Below are 17,808 nucleotides of genomic sequence, written 5' to 3' on the forward strand. Positions count from 1 at the left end.
TGTACTAAGAATAATTGCCACAATATTGATTGGCCCTTGGGGACCAGTCTGAATTTAAAAACTGCAGACTGTGAAATCCCAGCTGATGTGGCCTCGCGGAGATTGCTGCTTATTTGTGACATGTTCCTATGTTTAAACTTATCTACGAAAACTGTGAAATTAATATCCTCACGTTGAGTACAATCTGGTGGCACACCCAGCTGAAGCGCACAGCTGTTTTTTTTTCTTACTTTGCATGCTGGCTTCTGTCCGCGCACCACTGAAGATCTTCCTGACGATGAAGGAGAAGTACATTTGTTTCCTGGAGTCATCATTTTTTGACTTTTTACTTCCAGGGATTGGACAAACATGCAAAGTTGTTCGCTTTCTTTTGCTGCGTGATTCGTTGTAGAGGGTCAGTAACCCAGCAGGCTCTCGCGGTGGCCTCCAGCTTGGGGGTAAATGACTTTGCTGGTCTTCTGGATTTCTCCTTCGTCATGCATGCCTCTAACACAGGCGGCGTGAAGCTAGACATTTCTGTTAAAAGCAGAGAGGAAAATGCTTGACCGCTAAATCCATGTCAGTAAGTTGCAAGGTTCCAGTGCGTCAAGGATGGAAGTTTCAAATGTTTCTGAAATGAATCACAACTTAAAAAGAAAAGCTGACCCTACTTACTCATTCTTACATCATGGAGATGTGTGCTTTCAGCCCACACAAAAAATACAAATGATGATGAAAATTTCAGGGTGCCGTGGACCGTTACGCAGACAGAAATAAAAATGGCAGAGAATGATGGCATTCTGCTCCCTGTCTCGTAGTGCTGTGTTTTGTCATGATTATCAGTCGTTGCCAGATCTCCTATTCCTTCCTCTCCATTCCAGTCTCCTCCATTCTCATATACACAGATAGAATGACAGTTTAAAAAGAACTTGGGCAAGTTTCTTAAAAAAAAAAAAATACAGACAGAGAAAAGAACCAGAAAGATACACACTAAAATTCACAAAGGTCCTCTCTGCCTGGTACAATTACCTGATTGTTATTTTTTTCCTTTTGCTTATCTCTATGTCCTCAATTTCCCACAGTATAAATGTATCACTTTTATAATAAGCAAAGAATTATATATAAAAATACACAGCTGTGACAAGCAGCATGATTTCTATAGTTCATCTGCAAATTATATATAATTTCACTTCTAAGTGAACGTGAAAACTTTATAAACAAATAATTTAATATTACCGTCAATCTTCCGACTTAAATGTTACGTTTAAAACTTCACTTGTATGCTAAATTTTTTTCGAATTCATTCTGATATAGCCCGGTATAATATGTCCTGGTAAATATATCCTGGATAATTAAAATGTAGCTGTTCTTTCTTATTATTATGTACTTAATGGTTGATTGGTTGGTCAATTGCTTTCGTTTCCTCTTTGGTGGTGGCTTTCCTGGTTCCCACTTTTATCAAGCATTTTACTTTAGTGTCACCCTGAAGTTCCTATCAAAACGTCCTGGTTTTAGAAATCCAAGTCATAACTAATGAGTAGAAAAGCCCGCAGAATGTGAAAAATACAAATGCAACACACACACGCAGTCTAGTTCATGATCCCAAATTTTGCATATCCTGTTTTTTTTTTCCTTAAACAAAGGCACTGGGGGTGGACCCTAAGACCTTGTTCACACCAAGCACATGCTCTACCACTGAGCTATACTCCCCGACCCCCCGCTATAACCCCAAATTTTGAAAATAGTTTTTGAAATTGCAAACCAGCTGATTCAACAGAAACACTCTGGCACAACAAACAGCAGAAAGCAAGTCTAAGTTCGTTTGCACCTCCAATAGAGCCACAAGTTCATTTAAACAGCAACTTAATTTCTTTTCAGATAGGCTGCCTCACTTTTTACTGAAAAGAGAGCAGAAGAAACAAAGATGAAGTGTATTCCTGATTACGTGGAAGTTTGTCACCTCCAGGGTACTTGAGAATCGATGTCTTTAAGACTGCTTTGAAGCTGAGTTCACAGTGTTGGTGTTCCTTGTCCAGAATTTTTCAGCAGAAATTATCCATTTATCTGGCCCACTCCAGCCCCAGCCCAGAATCTGTCACATCTGCAGCTCAGGATCTAGACTCAGGCTGCTGAGTCCCTCCTGCCACCCGCTGCCACGCAGGGAGGTCCCAGGCCAGGAGGCAGAGAGGAAATTCTGTTTCTAACCTCAGCTGTAACCACCTCTCATCGGAGGTGCTCACTATCATGGAAGGCAACTGAAGTTTGTTCTGTTGAGTGTTATTAATTGTTTTAACTTGTGACGGCAGGTGTTCGGAAGCACGAGAGAAGGCAGCCAAGCGGCCCCTCAGGTGATCTAAGTCAGGTCAGCTGTTCACAGTCATCATCCCCCTAAGTGAGAAAACACAAAAGCTGCCAGTTCTAGAACCTTCTCTTCAAGCTTGGGCTCTGCAAGAGGTGATCACTGAAAAGCCACAGTGCTGTTGTCCCCTCAGCAGCCATGTCCCTGCCAGTGGTGTGGTCTAACAAAGGAGAGGAGGAGGATTTCCCCTTATTTAAATTTGGAAGGGTCCTGGTTTGGCTCTGAGCTCAGACAGACAGGCGTTGTGCCCTAGACTCTTCCGGGAAGAGGCGGGAGGGGCCACACGTCACAAACAGCACTCAGCAACCTGCGAGTGGCACGCTTTGTGAGAGTTGCCTGCAAAATACATCATGAGTTTCTCCCATAAATACGAGATGGACAAAGGAATGATTTGCATCATGCTTCCCATAGGTGATGTGTGACACGTTCACCATACACTGCACAACTAGAGGTATTCTAAGATGCTGCGGGGTGGAGAGGTGACTAGAAAAGACTTTGTAGGTGCTTTTAGCTCAGGAAATTCTTACCTGACTACAGAAGACAGGTCCAGGGGAACCACATGCCGGCATCACCCGTGAGGATAACGCAACAAGGTCACGGACAGCCACTTCCCCCCAGGTGCCCCGGACCACGGCCCACGGAGCAAGGGACAGGTTGATGGAGAAGAGAAGCGGTGACTATGCAGATAAAGCCACCTCCTACAGCCATGGTCTGCTCCGGGGCCATTGGTCACAAAGGAGTCGCCAGATAAAACGCAGGACATCCAGTCCGATTTGAATTTCAGATAAATGATGAGTTTTTTTAGTATAAATATCTCCCAAATATTGCATGGGATATACTGAAAAAACATGTACTTTAACTTAGTACGCGTAGTAAGTGCTAACTCATGTATTAAATTATATATACATATACTATACTGTTACAAGTCAGTGTATTATACCAAGAACTTATTGTAGATCTGAAATTCAATCTTAAATTCAAATTTAAAAATGCAGGACATCCTGTGTTTTTATTTGCTAAATCTGGCCACCCTGACACACAGTGACCCACGGAGTGACTTTACAGGAAGGGGGCAGATTTCCCCACCCCCACATCTTCCTTCATTCACTTCCCTTCCATCCCTGCTCAGAGACCTTCCCTGATCACGCTTATGGCACTTTTCCCACACTTCTGTCCCCCTTAACCCACCTTATTTTCTTCCATAGCTCATCACTGCCCAACATGCTATATATTATATACTTCTGTATAAGTCTAAGTAGTTTTCTATCTCCCCCCATAAGCTCCATGAGGCCAAGGATTTTCACTTTTATTCTCAGCCCTTAGAACAGTGCCTGCCGTAGCATGGACCTCAATAAATATTGATGGAGTTGCGTGAATGGAGTGACTATGTGGGGAAGGATAAAACACTGATATGGAAACAGAGACTAAACAAAGGTAAACATTTCCCATCGTTCCAGCTCACCTGGTGGATCCGTGTGTTCTCGTCAGCGCTCCTCTAACATCCAGGGGCGCACGACTCAGCTGGGGAACCCCAACTCTGCAGATGCCGATTCCGTAGGTCCGAGGTGGGCCCGAGAGTCGGCCTTCCCAACCAGCTCCCAGGTGATACTGAGGTTGCAGAGGGAATCATTAAAAGGAGCATGGATAAAGATAAAATTAAAGAGCAGATCCCAACCTGAGGATTCTGCAGTTTTGTTATATCACAGGAAGGCGCTATGGGAAAAAAATCTAAGTTACTTGATAAACAGTATTTTTCAGAAAATAGAAATCCAGTCTTTCTGAACCCAGTAGACCCACATTTCAGAAGTCATCTGTATTAGTCTCCCTTAGCTCTGAAGGAAGAAACAAACACAAGAATATTAAACACCATCTCTCCAAGGTGAATGCGGGGAAAGATGGCCCTATCACTGAGATGACGTCTTCCACTTCATCAGCATCTCAAGAAAAGTTTTAACCGGTGCCAAGAGCAGAGGTACACGCCCTGTCTCTTTTGTGACCTTGAAATCTGTAAGACAGGCTCGGAACAGCTGGCGGACCTCACTGATCACGCCATGACAAGCCCAGCGAGGATGCAGAACTCTCTCACCTTTCTCAGTTCTCACTCTCCCCAGAAAGTAAGCAAAAGCTTCCTTAAAAAAAAGAAAAAATTTCCAAAACAGAAACCTTCTAAAAGTTTGAATTTAGATTCCGTGCATGCCTGCTGAGATGTTCCAGCCACATCCGTTCGCTGACGTGCTCCACCCTCTACGAATTACAAAAGGGCTTAAAAAGAACTACCTTGGAATTGTTTTCATTATCAAGCTTCTGTCCATGAGCACCTTTTAAAAACCCACATGCTGTCTCAGTTGTGATCATTTTAAAAGAAATCACACATCTGTTTCTCAAAAAAGTCAATATAGAATAAAATTCCGCCCATACTAATTATGTTCCTTCCTCCATTTGTGTGGGGGGAAAAAAACCAAATCATCCGTTAAATCATAGATACATGAAAATGACTTTTATAATGAAAACCAAAACAGACAGCTTGAACCTGGCCTATGAGAAGGAATAATAGACATTTGAGATTCAACAACAGTTTAGTGCTTTGGAAACATCACCAGTTTAAGTATCAGTGATTCATTCGGTTTTGTTGTACACATTATTAATTGTGTAGTACCATTTAGGACCAGGAATCCCTTAGTGTAGAGAAAATTACAAATGTTTATAATCTGAGAGACTAGCGTCTGGTCTTGCCTTGGCAGTTTAGCTTCAGGCAAGAGATTTATACCTCTGGGTTTCCGTTTATTTGCTTAGAAAGTGAGGGAATTGAACCAAATTACCTTGCAGATTTTTTCCAACTCTGATAGTCTATCATTTCATTCTCTTTCAGAATAAAGGGCCAGCATCCAGCCCACCATTCTTGAGAAACAGCGCCACCTTCAGGTCACAATGACCATAACAGAGCTGTGGTGGAGTCGCTTCTCCAGCAGAGGGGAGTTATTTGCCAGATCCACAGAAACCTGTCCCCCCGGTGTCCTTGGGGGACACGGACACACATTTGTGAATCTGCCAGCTGGGTTAAGATCAATGTGCATGGACATGGAGCCTAGCTGAGCTAACTGGCCCACAGGGGACGGACGCACGACCTTGGTCTAATTATCACAGCCCCCAGCTCACAGAGCTCACCCAAGGAACAATTCCTGGTGGAAGGAAAGGAAGCAAAGAACACACTGGATTAACTGAAAGCTCTGAAACAGTGACAACGGACACACCACTTTTACAGGCAATTCCACTTAAGCAGTTTTCCGCCTGTTCTTGTCTTAGCTCGATATCACTGGGCAATATCTCTTGTAGACTTTTGTTGAGAAAAGCTGCAGAGGAGGGGAGGGTATAGCTCAGGGGTAGAGTGTGTGCTTAGCATGCACTTAAATTAAGTCCCCGGTACCCCCACTAAATAAAATAATAAATAAATAAATCTAATTACCCCCCCCCAAATAAACAAACAAAAAAGAAAAGCTGCAGAGAAGACTTTAAAGTAAATGCCACCTTTTTTCACCCAGAAAATATTTATCGAGACACCACTTAATGCCAGCACAGTGCTAAGGGCTCTCCCAAAATTATTTTATTGAATTTCCACCACAGCTCTTGCAAGGTAGGAATTAAGATTCCCACATTTCAACACAAGGAAACTGAGACTCAGAGAGGCCCAGAAATGACAGTTCTGGCCTCCAAGGTTGAGCATGCAGACACTGGAATCCAGACCATCCTCCCGAGTAAGGAAGGACCACAATCGACCAAGAACATGACTGCAACTGCCCCTTTTCAAGGCTTATCTCTCAGCACAGTGTTGTTCTGCCAATCACAACCAGCAGTTTGGAGGCAAAGGCAGTTCAAGAACTCAATGTGTTTCTTTTAAGTGTGATCTGTACACAGAAAACAGACCTATCTTTGCCAGCCACCCCTAAGCCACATGGATGGGTCTCAGTAGGAGGTGTGATATGGTGATTTGTTATTAAATATCGCCGTTTCTAAATGATGAGCCTTCAGAGCAATAGACTAGAGGACGTTTAAGATCGTCCCTTAGAGTATACCCTATTGCTCCCTAAACTCCATAGGTTTTCTTGGTCGGGGAAAGGGACGGAGCAACCCCAAGCCCTTGGGGATGCATCGTGTCTGGAAATATCATGTTTCTGGGCATCACTGAGGAGAGGGGTGGGGAGCCGTTGCCCACTGCCAGGGTTCTCTGGGCTGCATAGCTCTTTCTTTTCTATATTCACATACACTTAGGCAACTCTAGTTGGCAAGATCAGGCTTTCCAGTCTTTGCTTCCCTGACTACACATTACAGAATATGGGCACATAAATACAAAGGCACTGAATATTTGCTGATGTATTAGGGGAAAAAAATGCTCTACATGCAGAAAATGGAAATTATACACACTAGGGTGATCAGACATATTTGAGATGACCGTGAAGTTATTTTAGGACACAGCCCAAGGGAGGAGCCTGGCTGAGAGGGGGATGGGGGTAGTGCCTGTGAACTTTGGATTAGACCCAGCTAAAAGAAGACACCAGCGTTGGGTTGAACCTTTGTGGAAGGAGAAGTTAAAATATGACATCTACGCCACTGGGCAGATGCCAGAAAAAGAAAAATTGTGTAAGCAAGGAATTTCTCAATTTTAAGCATCATCTGATACTCAGAGGAAATTATGTAATATTATCCAAGGTTGAGTGATCCCCAAGTTGCCCAGCTAATTAGAAGTTGAATAACAAATGCTTGGCAGCTGGTCTACAGTTTTTGCATGTCATGAGAACTGGTAGTGTCAGTTCCAAGCTATCTCAGAGCTAAGGCTGAGAAGGAGGAACTAGAAGCGAGCCAGCGTGGTGTGAGGCTGATGGTCACACCATAGAGGCTACCCCCAAGGGTGACCTGGAGCAGAAAAGCAGAACCATCTACAAGGCTGGTGTCCTACAAGAGTATTGTGCAGAGAGCCCCCACGGCAGTGGCAGTGGCTGGGCTAATCCTGCTTTGGAGCCTAGTAAGAAAGACCCTTCTCAAGCTCCAATAATGATGATGGTAGATTAGAAATCTGTTATCATTTGTCTGTGTCATCCATGGTTCCAACCCTGCTAGACTCCTCTTTTCCTTCTTTCCACACCGCTCCCCCCTCCCCCAGTTACCCATCCTTTCTGTTTACAATTTCTATTCTGCAGGAGGCTGGGACAACAGAGAATCAAAACTAGTTACCATTGTGTGTAAAGTAAGAGTTAATAAGCTAGGGCAAAGTGTATTGACAGTTGCTTTTGCAGCATCCAGAGCGTGGGCCTCAGTGCATTGTTTTCTGAGATTGCTTCATTTCATTCTTGGTAGCATCTAGAGGGTCTGACGTGGCTCCAGAAAGCCAGGATGTTGGAGGTTAAGAGCGTGTATCCCCCCTGATGGTTGCAGGTGGTGTGCACAGAAGCAAGTGCTAAATGCATGTTACAGTGAGACCTGGGATTCAGGTAAAGCCAGAGGTGTTTCCATAGGGAGGTCCTCATTTAAAAAAAAAATCATTCATTCCACTGCACATTTAATTGCACACCTACTATGTGCCTTGCACGGGGCATAGAGTGACAACAGCAGCAATTCTAATGGGATGTAAGCAGATGAGGCATTTGGTGGGATCCAGAGGAGGTGAGAGTTTATGCAAGGGAATAGGCAGTATCTCCCTAAGGGCAAGGTCGATGGATGGAGAGTGGTTTTACCTGAATGGAGAGACCAGGACACACAGGTACACAGGTAAAGATAAGGACAGTTATCTCTGAGGAGCAGCTGGTAACTGGCAGAGAGGTCTTATCTCCTCATGATTCCACGCACCTTCAGTTCCCTGAATGAGCCAGGCTTCAGGACCCGCCAGCCTGAATGCCCCTTTGTGCAAGCCTGAGAAAGGCATGTCTTCTGGACCAGTGCAGCCCAGGTGTGGTGCCTCCGTGGGAACTGGATACAACCCACTCCCCCAGAGCTGGATTTGAGCTCCCACATGCCACCCCCAGCGTACTCTGAGGGTTCCTGCTGCCTGAGACATTTACCCAAGTTGTTCCGTCTTCCTGAAAGGCTTCCCCACACCCCCACCCCCTCTGCCTCCCCTTCCAAGCCTCACCTTAGAGATGACTGTCTCAGGGAAGGCTGCCCAGCCCTTCACAGCCGGACGTAGCTCCGTTTTCTGTTCTCACGTTGCCCTGTCACACTGTATTTCTCCCTAATTAGCCTCATCACGATTACAAGCACTGTGTAATTGTCTCTCTCCCCATGAACATGAAAGAAAGGTCTGTGTCCCTCATGCTCACCGCTGTCACCCCTGCGCGTGCCGGGCACAGGGGATGCCCTCAGTAAATGCTTCCTGAATACACGAGAGCTGGAACAAATGAGAGGCTCAAGTGAGGGGTCTTTTGGAGCTCCCTCATCCTTCTAAGGAGAGCGGTTTGACCATAGCCCCACTCTGTGCAGCCCGGATATGCCAGGCAGTCCCAATTTCAAACACTGTGTCTTCTTATCTGACTGAGTCATGGAGGCTGAGGCTGGATGTGCCCTGTGCTTTTGCCCTCAGTTTTCTTATTTGCGTCTGGAAAAGGTACAATCTGTACGGTAGAAGAAAAACCTCACTTCATAGACGCAATCTAGAACAGCCCAGGAACTACCCAAGTTTGGAACACAGGCTACCAAGTGCTTTCATCTCATGGTGCCCGATCATCATTCACTCACTTAAAAAATATTTATTGGGTACCTACTATGTGCACCAAGCACTAATCTAGGAGGAGCTAATTTTTCCATTCTCATACCTTTTTGGAGCACAAATTGCTTGGATTGCCCTCTGTTTTGTAGGAAGTGATGGAAAGCTTAACGTTCTAAGTGCGCTGCACCGGACATGGTCTCCCGAACAAGGCTGTCTTGTTCGTAGCCTTAGCAATGCCACTTGACCCCTGGGAGGAGGAGAGTGGAGTCAATAGCATGAATCTTACTTGCAAGAGACATGTGTTGAACAACCACAAACCACAGCAGGACAGTGATTTTCTGCTTAGAAAAGAGAACTTGCTTGTGGACTATTTCTAGGAGCGCTAGAAAATGAAAGATTGGCAGTTTTCTAAAGGAAGGATTAGGAAACTCTTTTATATGATTACAAACCGAGCTTCAGCGGGACACTCAGCACAGCGGCATCTTCCATAAGGGCTGGTGTGCATAGTCGCTCCCCCCTCCTCAGTCCTCCCCACCCGGCCCCCCAGCCCCTCCCCCAGGACCTCCCCCGACCACCACCTCCTCACAGTTCAGCCCCCATGCTTGGCACAGTAGGGAGCCACCCCAGTCGCTAAATGTTTTTAAATCAACCCTGCTTACAGGTGAAGGAGTCTGTGAAGAATTCCATGAAGAATCTACATCCTTGATTCTATAAAGGATTCTGTAAAGAAGCATCTAAGTACTTCGTTCTAAATCCTACAGTGTCTAAACACGCAATGTGGCGTTTTCAGGGCATTTGGCTTTTAACATAAAGACCCAGAAGAGGGAGCCATTCCCTAGCAGAAAAGTCGCTGCAGACCCTAACGGGGTGTCCACTCTGTCAGCCAGCCAAGGCTTCTAGCACAAAGTTCCACAGACTGGGAAGCTTAAACCACAGAAATTTATTTTTCACAGTTGTTAAAGCCAGAAGCCTAAAATCAAGGTGTTGGCAGGGTTGATTCCTTCCGAGGCCTCTGTCGTTGGCTTGTAGATGACTGTCTTCTCCCTGTGTCCTTGTGTGGTCTTCCCTCTGCGCGTGTCTGGGTCCCAACCTCCTCCTCTTATAAGGACACCCACTCCAATGAATTCATTTCCTATTAATCACGTCCTGTTTCCAAATAGGCACGTCCTGAGGTACTGGAGGTTAGGATTTACATGAATTTGGTGGGGAACACGACTCAGCTATAGGAGCCACCTGTTTTCAGTCTTGTTAATCTTTTAAAAAGATAGATAGATAGACAGACAGACAGATAGGTTTTAAATGTGTTTCCATTGTTTTCTAAAAATTAAATCACCTGTATTGCTTTTGCTCCCGTGATGATAAGCCCATGGTTCAAAGGTCTCTGCCCTACTGCCATACTGGCAGGCAGCAACGGTGCGCTCAGATTGATAGAAGGCCCAGACCCAGTCACCTCTCGACAACGTCATGCAAATTCCCAAATCTAAAGATACAGGAGGAAGTCAGGGAGGTCAGGACCCAAGCAGGGCATGTGGCAGCCATCTGCAGAGGCCGGGCCAGGTTCCAGACGCACCGAATGGTTGCTGCAGATGAGGAAGCCATGTTAGGAAGAGCCATCCCAGAAGCCCTCAAGCCCACTCCCAGAGGCTCTCTCCTCCCTCCTGACTTCCCCCTCTCCTACTCCTGCTCAGACACCCAGGGCTGGGGCAGTTCTGCTGACTGGCTAGCCTGAGGTGGCACAGGAAACCTCCGGGCCTGGTAAGCCTCATCAGTCCTGCGGTCAGACAGCAGCAAGCTGACCACAGTGGCACACCTTCCCCTCCCAGGCAAACGGAGCCTTGTCCCATACACCCCTGATTTAGGGATTCAGAGTGGGGACAAAGGCAGTTACATGTGTCCTGAGGGGTCAGGCTACCTGGCTTCTAGACCCATCAGGGATCTCACCCTGATGTCCTTTTTTTTTTCTTAAGTTGAAGTACAGGCCATTACAGTGTATCAATTTCTGGTGTACAGCACCCTGATATCTTAAAACGAGATCCCAGTCTAAAGAGTTGTCTTAAGGATGAACAAAGGCCTCCAAATAGTAACCAACAATCAGTTCATTGCAAATAAACATCATTAGAAAGGTACTGTACATACTTCTTTATGCTTTCAAGTGTCTGAGATTTCATGCAACATACACCGTTACCACCACTAGAACAGTAGATGTGACCAGGGAAGAACAATGCTTTGCTGAAAGTAGGATGCTTTGCTTAAAGCACACTTGCTTTCCCCTAAGGTTACTTGTACTTACTGGGCACTTTAGGACATTTGAGGTGTAGTTTAGTTTTTGTGAGAGATGGAAAGCTAGAGTCTGGGCCCAGAGATGGGCCAGGCTTTCCATACCCCCTGGGGCTGTGGGACAGGGACAGTTCCAGTGAAATCAGGGGGTAGTTCTGAATCAAGGCTGATTCCCTCAGCTGTTCACTCTAGATCATTCCAGAAGTCAGCTAGGGTCCCTTGCTCTTTGGAGACCCAAGCTTGATGGGCTCAGGCCCACCACAGTCACGACCCATGGGAGGTCAGCTCACTGGGCCAGCATTCTTAGACTTCTTGGAGCTCTGTCAAAGGAATCCATTCCCACCGTGAGCCCTGTGAGCACTCCAGAAAGTGCTGGAGGGCAGAGTCTCAATGGTTACATCACAAAATCCACACCAAACAACTTCATAGTATGTGCTTGGAGATTTTGGTTCTTCCTGTGCCCTGCAGAAGGAAGGAGGGGGGTCCTCTCTCAGGCCTGAGCACACTCTCTCTCCCCACTTCTCCCATCTAATGTTCACCTCACTGGAGCCCTCATCCTCAACCCTGGACCTCCCCCACCTCCAGGGCTGCCTCTAGCCCACACAGCCCTATGCCGGGCATTTGCAGGGAAATCCAGCTCTCTCCAGCCCCCAAGCCGCCTGTCATTTGCAACCCCATCTTGGGGCTCTCCTGAGCCTTCTTTCTAAAGATCAGCTTAGGTTACATATAGCTTTTTTTTTTAAATATTGAAGTATAGTCAGTTTACAATGTTGTGTCAATTTCTGGTACACAACATAATGTTTCAGTCATACATACATGTATTCATTTTCACATTCTTTTTCGTTATAGGTTCCTACAAGATATTAAATATAGTTCCCTGTGCTATACAATAGAAACTTGTAGTTTATCCGGTTTTGTGAGGATTTTCCTTGTATTTCTGATTGTAAGAGATACTCTACCAAAGTTCAGTAGATATTTTGTGCAGCTTATTCCATATGTAGATGTAGTTTTTGTTGTAATCGTGGGAGAGAGTGAGCACCAGGCCCTTCTACATCACTAGCTTCACAAATAGCTTTGAAATTTTCTGTTCTTTTAACATCCCATTTAACCAATCAAATGCCTTCTACAATGCCTTTGAATGTGGTCACAAAGAAGGCTCTGGAACCAGACCCTAAGGTTAGAATCCTGGTTTGACCACTTACTGTGTGACTTTGAGCCAGTCACTTCACCTCTCTGGGCCTCTCTTTTCTTGTCTGTAAAATGGGAACAGTGGTAACAACGCCTGACTTTTTTATTACTATATTTTTTAATTTAGTTTTTTAAATTTTTATACAGTTTTTAAAGGTTACTTCCATTTACAGTTGTTACAAAGTATTGGCTATATTCCCTGCATTGTACAGTACAACTCTGAACCTGTCTTACACCCAATAGCTTTTATACCCCACCAACAGCTGCTGACTCTTCAGGGATGACGGTACATGGCAAGCATGTGCGCCAGGCCCAGCACAGGGACCAATACAGGAGGAGCCGCTGTGTGGTGGGCACACGGTGTAGGGCCCAGTCGGCCCTCAGCCTGGTGCAGGGGGCTGCGACAGTGGAAATGGAGAATGTTGTGGGCTTAATAGGAGGGTCCACTCCGTGACACTTGGGGAAGGGAGGCTTCCTGGAGGAAGGGATAGCTCAGCGGAGACCTGGAAGGAAAAGAGTGGCCACAAAAGAGGAGATCAATGGGTCTTCCAGGGTCAGGGAGCGGCATGCAAACCCCCATAGGGAGGAGGGTGAACAGAGGGTGGGAGGGCAGGCACTGATGTAGCCCAGCAGGGGCAGAGGATGGGATGAGGAGGGGTCCCGGTAAGACCGGAGCAGGAAGCAGGAAGCAGGAATAAGAACAGGCAGCCTTTGGGTCCAGTTGAAGAGTCTGCATTTCACTGCGAGGGGGTCCTGCCAGGGAGTGAATTTGCAGTTGAGCCAGGTGGTGCTGGCTGCTGGGTGGAAAGTGAGAGGGTGAGATTCTGTGGCTTTCACGTTTGACGCTGACCCACAGGAAGAAAAGCGAGCTTTTCCACAATCAGAAACAAACACAGAGCTTGAGGGGAGTGAGGCTTTCCCATCTTTAAGGAAAATAACATGGCAGAGCATAACAAATACCAAAATAAGGACAGAGCTTTGCAATGGGCCAGGGTCCCTGAAGTTCAAGTTCATTAGCCTGGTCAATGCAAATAATCAATAATCGATCTATAATGCAGAATGAAAAAGAGTTTTGTTCCAGCCAGTTAAGGACTGTAGCCCAGGAGGCAGGCTCTTGGTAGGACTGAGAACCGGCTCTGTAGAAGCATGCACAGTTTTATTTCTCATCAGAACAAAGCATATAAACCCAACATGACAGGAAACATTCCTTCAGGGTTTCAAAAGAGACAGATTAGTATGTACACAGCAAGCCGGCTGGACCTGTATTTGCCGGCTGTTCTAGGTTTACCCAAAGTTCGGGCCAAACCATGTATAAGCCAGAGTGACTTCCGTGCATCTCAGTACGTGAACAATTTTCCCACCAGCCTCCAGGGAAAGCTGCCTCTGATTACAACCCAGTAGACCCATGTCGACGGAAATAAAGTCACAGAGCCTAAAAGCTGAGTTATGTTTCATTCAGTGGACACTCCTGGGGACTCGAATCCCTTCGAGCCCAGGATGACAGCTTCCCAGAAGGCTCTGAGGGACTGCTCCCAAGAGGTCGGGGGGGAGCCAGGATATATAGGAGCTTTACAACAAAGACAAAGTAGTCGGAACATTAAAAGATTACTTGCTAACTGAAGACAACCAGGCATCTCAAGTTAAAGAATTTGGTGCTTTTCTATGTATGGGAGGAAGCAGACATTTGGGCTCGCTGAATTCATTCTTCTGACACGTACCTAGCTCTCTAGGGCCAGTGTCCTGTCTTTTCACATTCTGGGTCCCCTCCGGCTGCAGGGCCCTGGCTGCAGGCTTGTCTACACGGTGGGGAGTGGTGGCAGCAGCTGATGACTTGATGGCTTCAGCATTCTTTGTTTACTGATATGGTCTGCAGTATTTTTTGTTCACACTCACATCACATAACCCCCCACATACACACACCACCACACACACCACTCACCACACATGTACCACATACAGCATACCTGCAACAGGCCAAAGCCCTGCTTCGTACTGTGTGCTCTGTTTCTTTCTATTCTATTCTATCCCGTTTCATTCCATTTTTTTCTTTCTTTTTTTTTTTTCTAATACTATCTGAGACCACTGAATTTTGATCTCGTGACCCACTAATAGGTCCTGAAATGCAGTTCAGGAAAAACTAACGTGGAGGGAGTTAGCCGGGCCACTGGGAGATGATCTTTGATCTGCTGCCTGCGTGACCTCTCAGCACAGGTGGCGCCCCAGCCTGGGACACAGCTGTGGCACCCGGCCACCTCACCTCGTCCCTGCGGCTGCCTCACAGCCTGCCGGGACCACTGGTAGGGGAGGGCCTGTCGCTGTGTCCGCATGGCTAATCTGAACCAAAGAAGTAACCGCACCAGTTTTTGGGTTTAATCACCCCCTCGCTTACAGAGGCTGAGTTTCCTTTGCCTTCCTCCAAATCAGTGTTCTCCAAACTGCAGCTTGGGACCTGTTAGTGGGTCATGAAATCACTTCAGTGAATCTCAGACAACGATACAGGAAAAGAAGGAAGAGAACAGAACAGAGCAGAGCATGTGTCACGTAGTAAGGACAAGTGCTGACTGGTTTGGGGGGGGTGTGTCCTATGGTATCCCTTTCCTTCAAGCCAGCTATTAAGTAGGTGAAACTATAAACCCAGGGCAGAGAGAATCAGTCATGTCCAATGAGTCAGACACAGAAGAGGGAATGGAGCAACTAGAGAAACAACAGCCTGAAAAGTAAGGAGGGTCTGCAAAGCCCGCAGCCCAGCCCTGCGCCTGCTTGGTGGTGACTCAGTGAGAACAAAGCAGTTTTTTCCCCCAGTTATTCAGTCCAGCTGATCATTCCTCCCGTTTCAGCCCGCCCCAATATGACCGACTTACAGTAACAGGATGACTCACCCTCTTAAACGTCAGTTCAGAAGCCCTCAGGCCAGGCTCACACTGCTATGCCCGTGCCTGCAGTGGCCCGCTACCCAGAACAGGCGGGAATTCCTCTTCTGGAACGTTCCTCAAGGCGGAGACTCAGGCCTTAGACGGTGTGTCAGCGCTCGTCTGAGTGCCGGCAGCCTACTGGAATACGCAGCCATAGTTGAGCTCGTTTCTTATGAACAAGAAACCAAATATTTGCTCAACTAAAAACTATGATGAGGAGTCTTAATTTGATTAATTTTTCTGGTTCCCGGGATTTCTATGAATATTAATAACAGAATTAGAAGGTTAAATTCTTCTTAAGTGTATTTTTAGTGAGTTGCCTTTGTGGGAAATAATGAAAATGTTTTAAATGGTATTGTCCCAGAAAATCCAGGCTGTGTAGCCAAATACCTGAATGTGTGTCTTTGCACACACATAGGCGGGCACACAGACGCCCCCCCCCCTTGCTGTCTTCATTCCCCCATTTCTTTACCCACTTCATCCTAGCCTAGACCCCTCAACCCACACTCCGCGGACCCAGCATTGCTAAGATCCCATCCATCTCCAGGCTCTAAAGTGCAAGGAACACATTGTGGTTTTCCGCTTGGCACCTCGGCAGCATTCAATGCAACCGACCTGTATCTTCTTCTAAAAGCACTCTCTTCTCTGGGCTCCCACCTGACACCACACATTCCTGGCATTCCTCCCGCCTCTCTGGCCACGTCTCAGCTTCCTTTGCCAGTTCTTCTGCCTCTATGAAATCTCAGTGCTCAGATTCCACCCTAAGCCCTTTCCTCTTCTCCTTCTCTCTCTCTCTCTCTCTTCTCTTAGCTCTCAAAGAAAAGTGGCACTAGGTGACGTGTGAGGGCAGTCTGGGTTTGTCACAATGATGGGTGGAGGCTGCATTTCATGGGTGGGAGCCAGAGAGGCCAAAAGAGGGCAATGTCACCAAAGAACTGTCCACTGCCAAACCCACAAGACTGGTCCCTCCGTGAGAAACACCGCACCGTGTCCACTCCCTTGGATTCAGGTGCCCTCGGCAGGCCAACGACTCCCCAGCCAGACCCCTCCCCCGAGCGCAGGTCTTCCATTTAGACATCTCACCAGACTGCTTCTCCTCCAGAATACCCTTCCTCAGTGCTCAGCATCACCATTTGGCTTCCTGCACCCCATCCAGTCACCAAATCCTACCAAGCCCAGCTCCTAAGTACCTGCAAAACCCATCTATTTTTCTCCACGTCTACTGCCAACACTCAGTGTCAGTCCCCATCATCACTACCTGGACTCCTCTGGTGGCCCCCCCCCACAGATTTCCCTGCCTGAGTCCCCATCCTCACTGAGACCAGAGTCATCTTCTAAAACAGCAAATCTGATCCTATCACTCTCCTGCTTAAACTTGCCGATGGCCTCCCGCTGCTCTGAGAATCTGGCCCCAGATCCTTATCACTGCCTGTGAGGAGGACCCCGCCTGCCTCTCCAGCATCAGCATCGCTCTCCCCTGTTCAGTAGCTTGAGCCACAGTAGCCTCCTGCCAGCTCCTCAGTGATGCTATGCCTAGTAGCTACTAGTACAATTTTTTTATTACCCAAAATAACAATTGTGTTTACTTAAGAAACTTTATTGAGACTTATCAGAACAAAGGAATATATTTACTGTTTCTGATAATTTAATTAAATAAGCCACCTAACTGCTATTATTATGTAACTAAATCTCTACTCTGTAATTAACTCCAATTATATCAAGGATTTTTTTTAAGCCATCTCATGTTGCCAAATACCCTTCTTTCTTATTCACTAACCCCTACTCTTCCAGTGGCTAAAGGTAACATTTCTCCAGTATCCTGGTATCCATTCAAATGCCACTTCTTCCAGGAAACCTCAGCCCCCTAGGATAAGTCCCATTTTCATGGCTCCTACTCTGTCTCCCTTCTAGAACAGGTCACAATTGCCATGAATTGCCTGGCTGTGTAGCTGTTTATTTAATCTCTTTCTTCACTGCTCTGGAAGAGTCTCTGGGGATGAGGAATGGGTTCTGTGGCACCCAGCACAGCACCCAGCAGAGTGGGACACAGTAACTACCAAAAAGTAGATTCCAATTCCAGTTTCTGCTAAGAGGCTGAATTAGCAACAAGCTGATTTGCCCAAGATAAACCCAGAAGGAACTGTAAGGGGGGGAAACTGATAAAATTATGAGAAACTCCTGGGGAATTGGAGCAGGGGAGGCTGTTGTGAAAGGATGGGGGCTTTGGCTAGAAACAGGACTCGGTGGACTGGCTGTGGAAAGAATAAAACAGGAAAGGAACTGTGGGCTCTGTGTTTGCTCCTCACCCACCAACACCAGGGGCAAGCGGTGCTTGACCTACACCACTGGTGACTCAGGTCTGTGGTCCAGATGTCCCAGGAGGAAAATCCAGCCATCTC

General features: G+C 46.6%; 2 long non-coding RNA genes across 3 annotated transcripts; both read right to left on the minus strand.

The window, feature by feature from the left end:
* LOC140698382 (uncharacterized) lies at nucleotides 1-9,272 on the minus strand. Its single transcript, XR_012076149.1, has 3 exons — nucleotides 9,139-9,272; nucleotides 3,801-3,946; nucleotides 1-516 (listed from the first exon to the last, which is right to left on the minus strand). It is a non-coding gene; the product is annotated as an uncharacterized lncRNA (long non-coding RNA).
* Nucleotides 9,273-9,957: 685 nt separating this feature from the next.
* LOC140700832 (uncharacterized) lies at nucleotides 9,958-16,179 on the minus strand. Of its 2 annotated transcripts, XR_012079570.1 has the most exons (4): nucleotides 16,025-16,179; nucleotides 15,377-15,547; nucleotides 10,366-10,512; nucleotides 9,958-10,207 (listed from the first exon to the last, which is right to left on the minus strand). It is a non-coding gene; the product is annotated as an uncharacterized lncRNA (long non-coding RNA). The 2 variants fall into 2 exon arrangements; XR_012079569.1 differs by lacking the exon at nucleotides 16,025-16,179 and having other exon boundaries at nucleotides 15,377-15,656.
* Nucleotides 16,180-17,808: the final 1,629 nt, after the last annotated feature.

The sequence above is a fragment of the Vicugna pacos genome, chromosome 1 (assembly GCF_048564905.1).
Source record: "Vicugna pacos chromosome 1, VicPac4, whole genome shotgun sequence".
NCBI lineage: Eukaryota > Metazoa > Chordata > Mammalia > Artiodactyla > Camelidae > Vicugna > Vicugna pacos.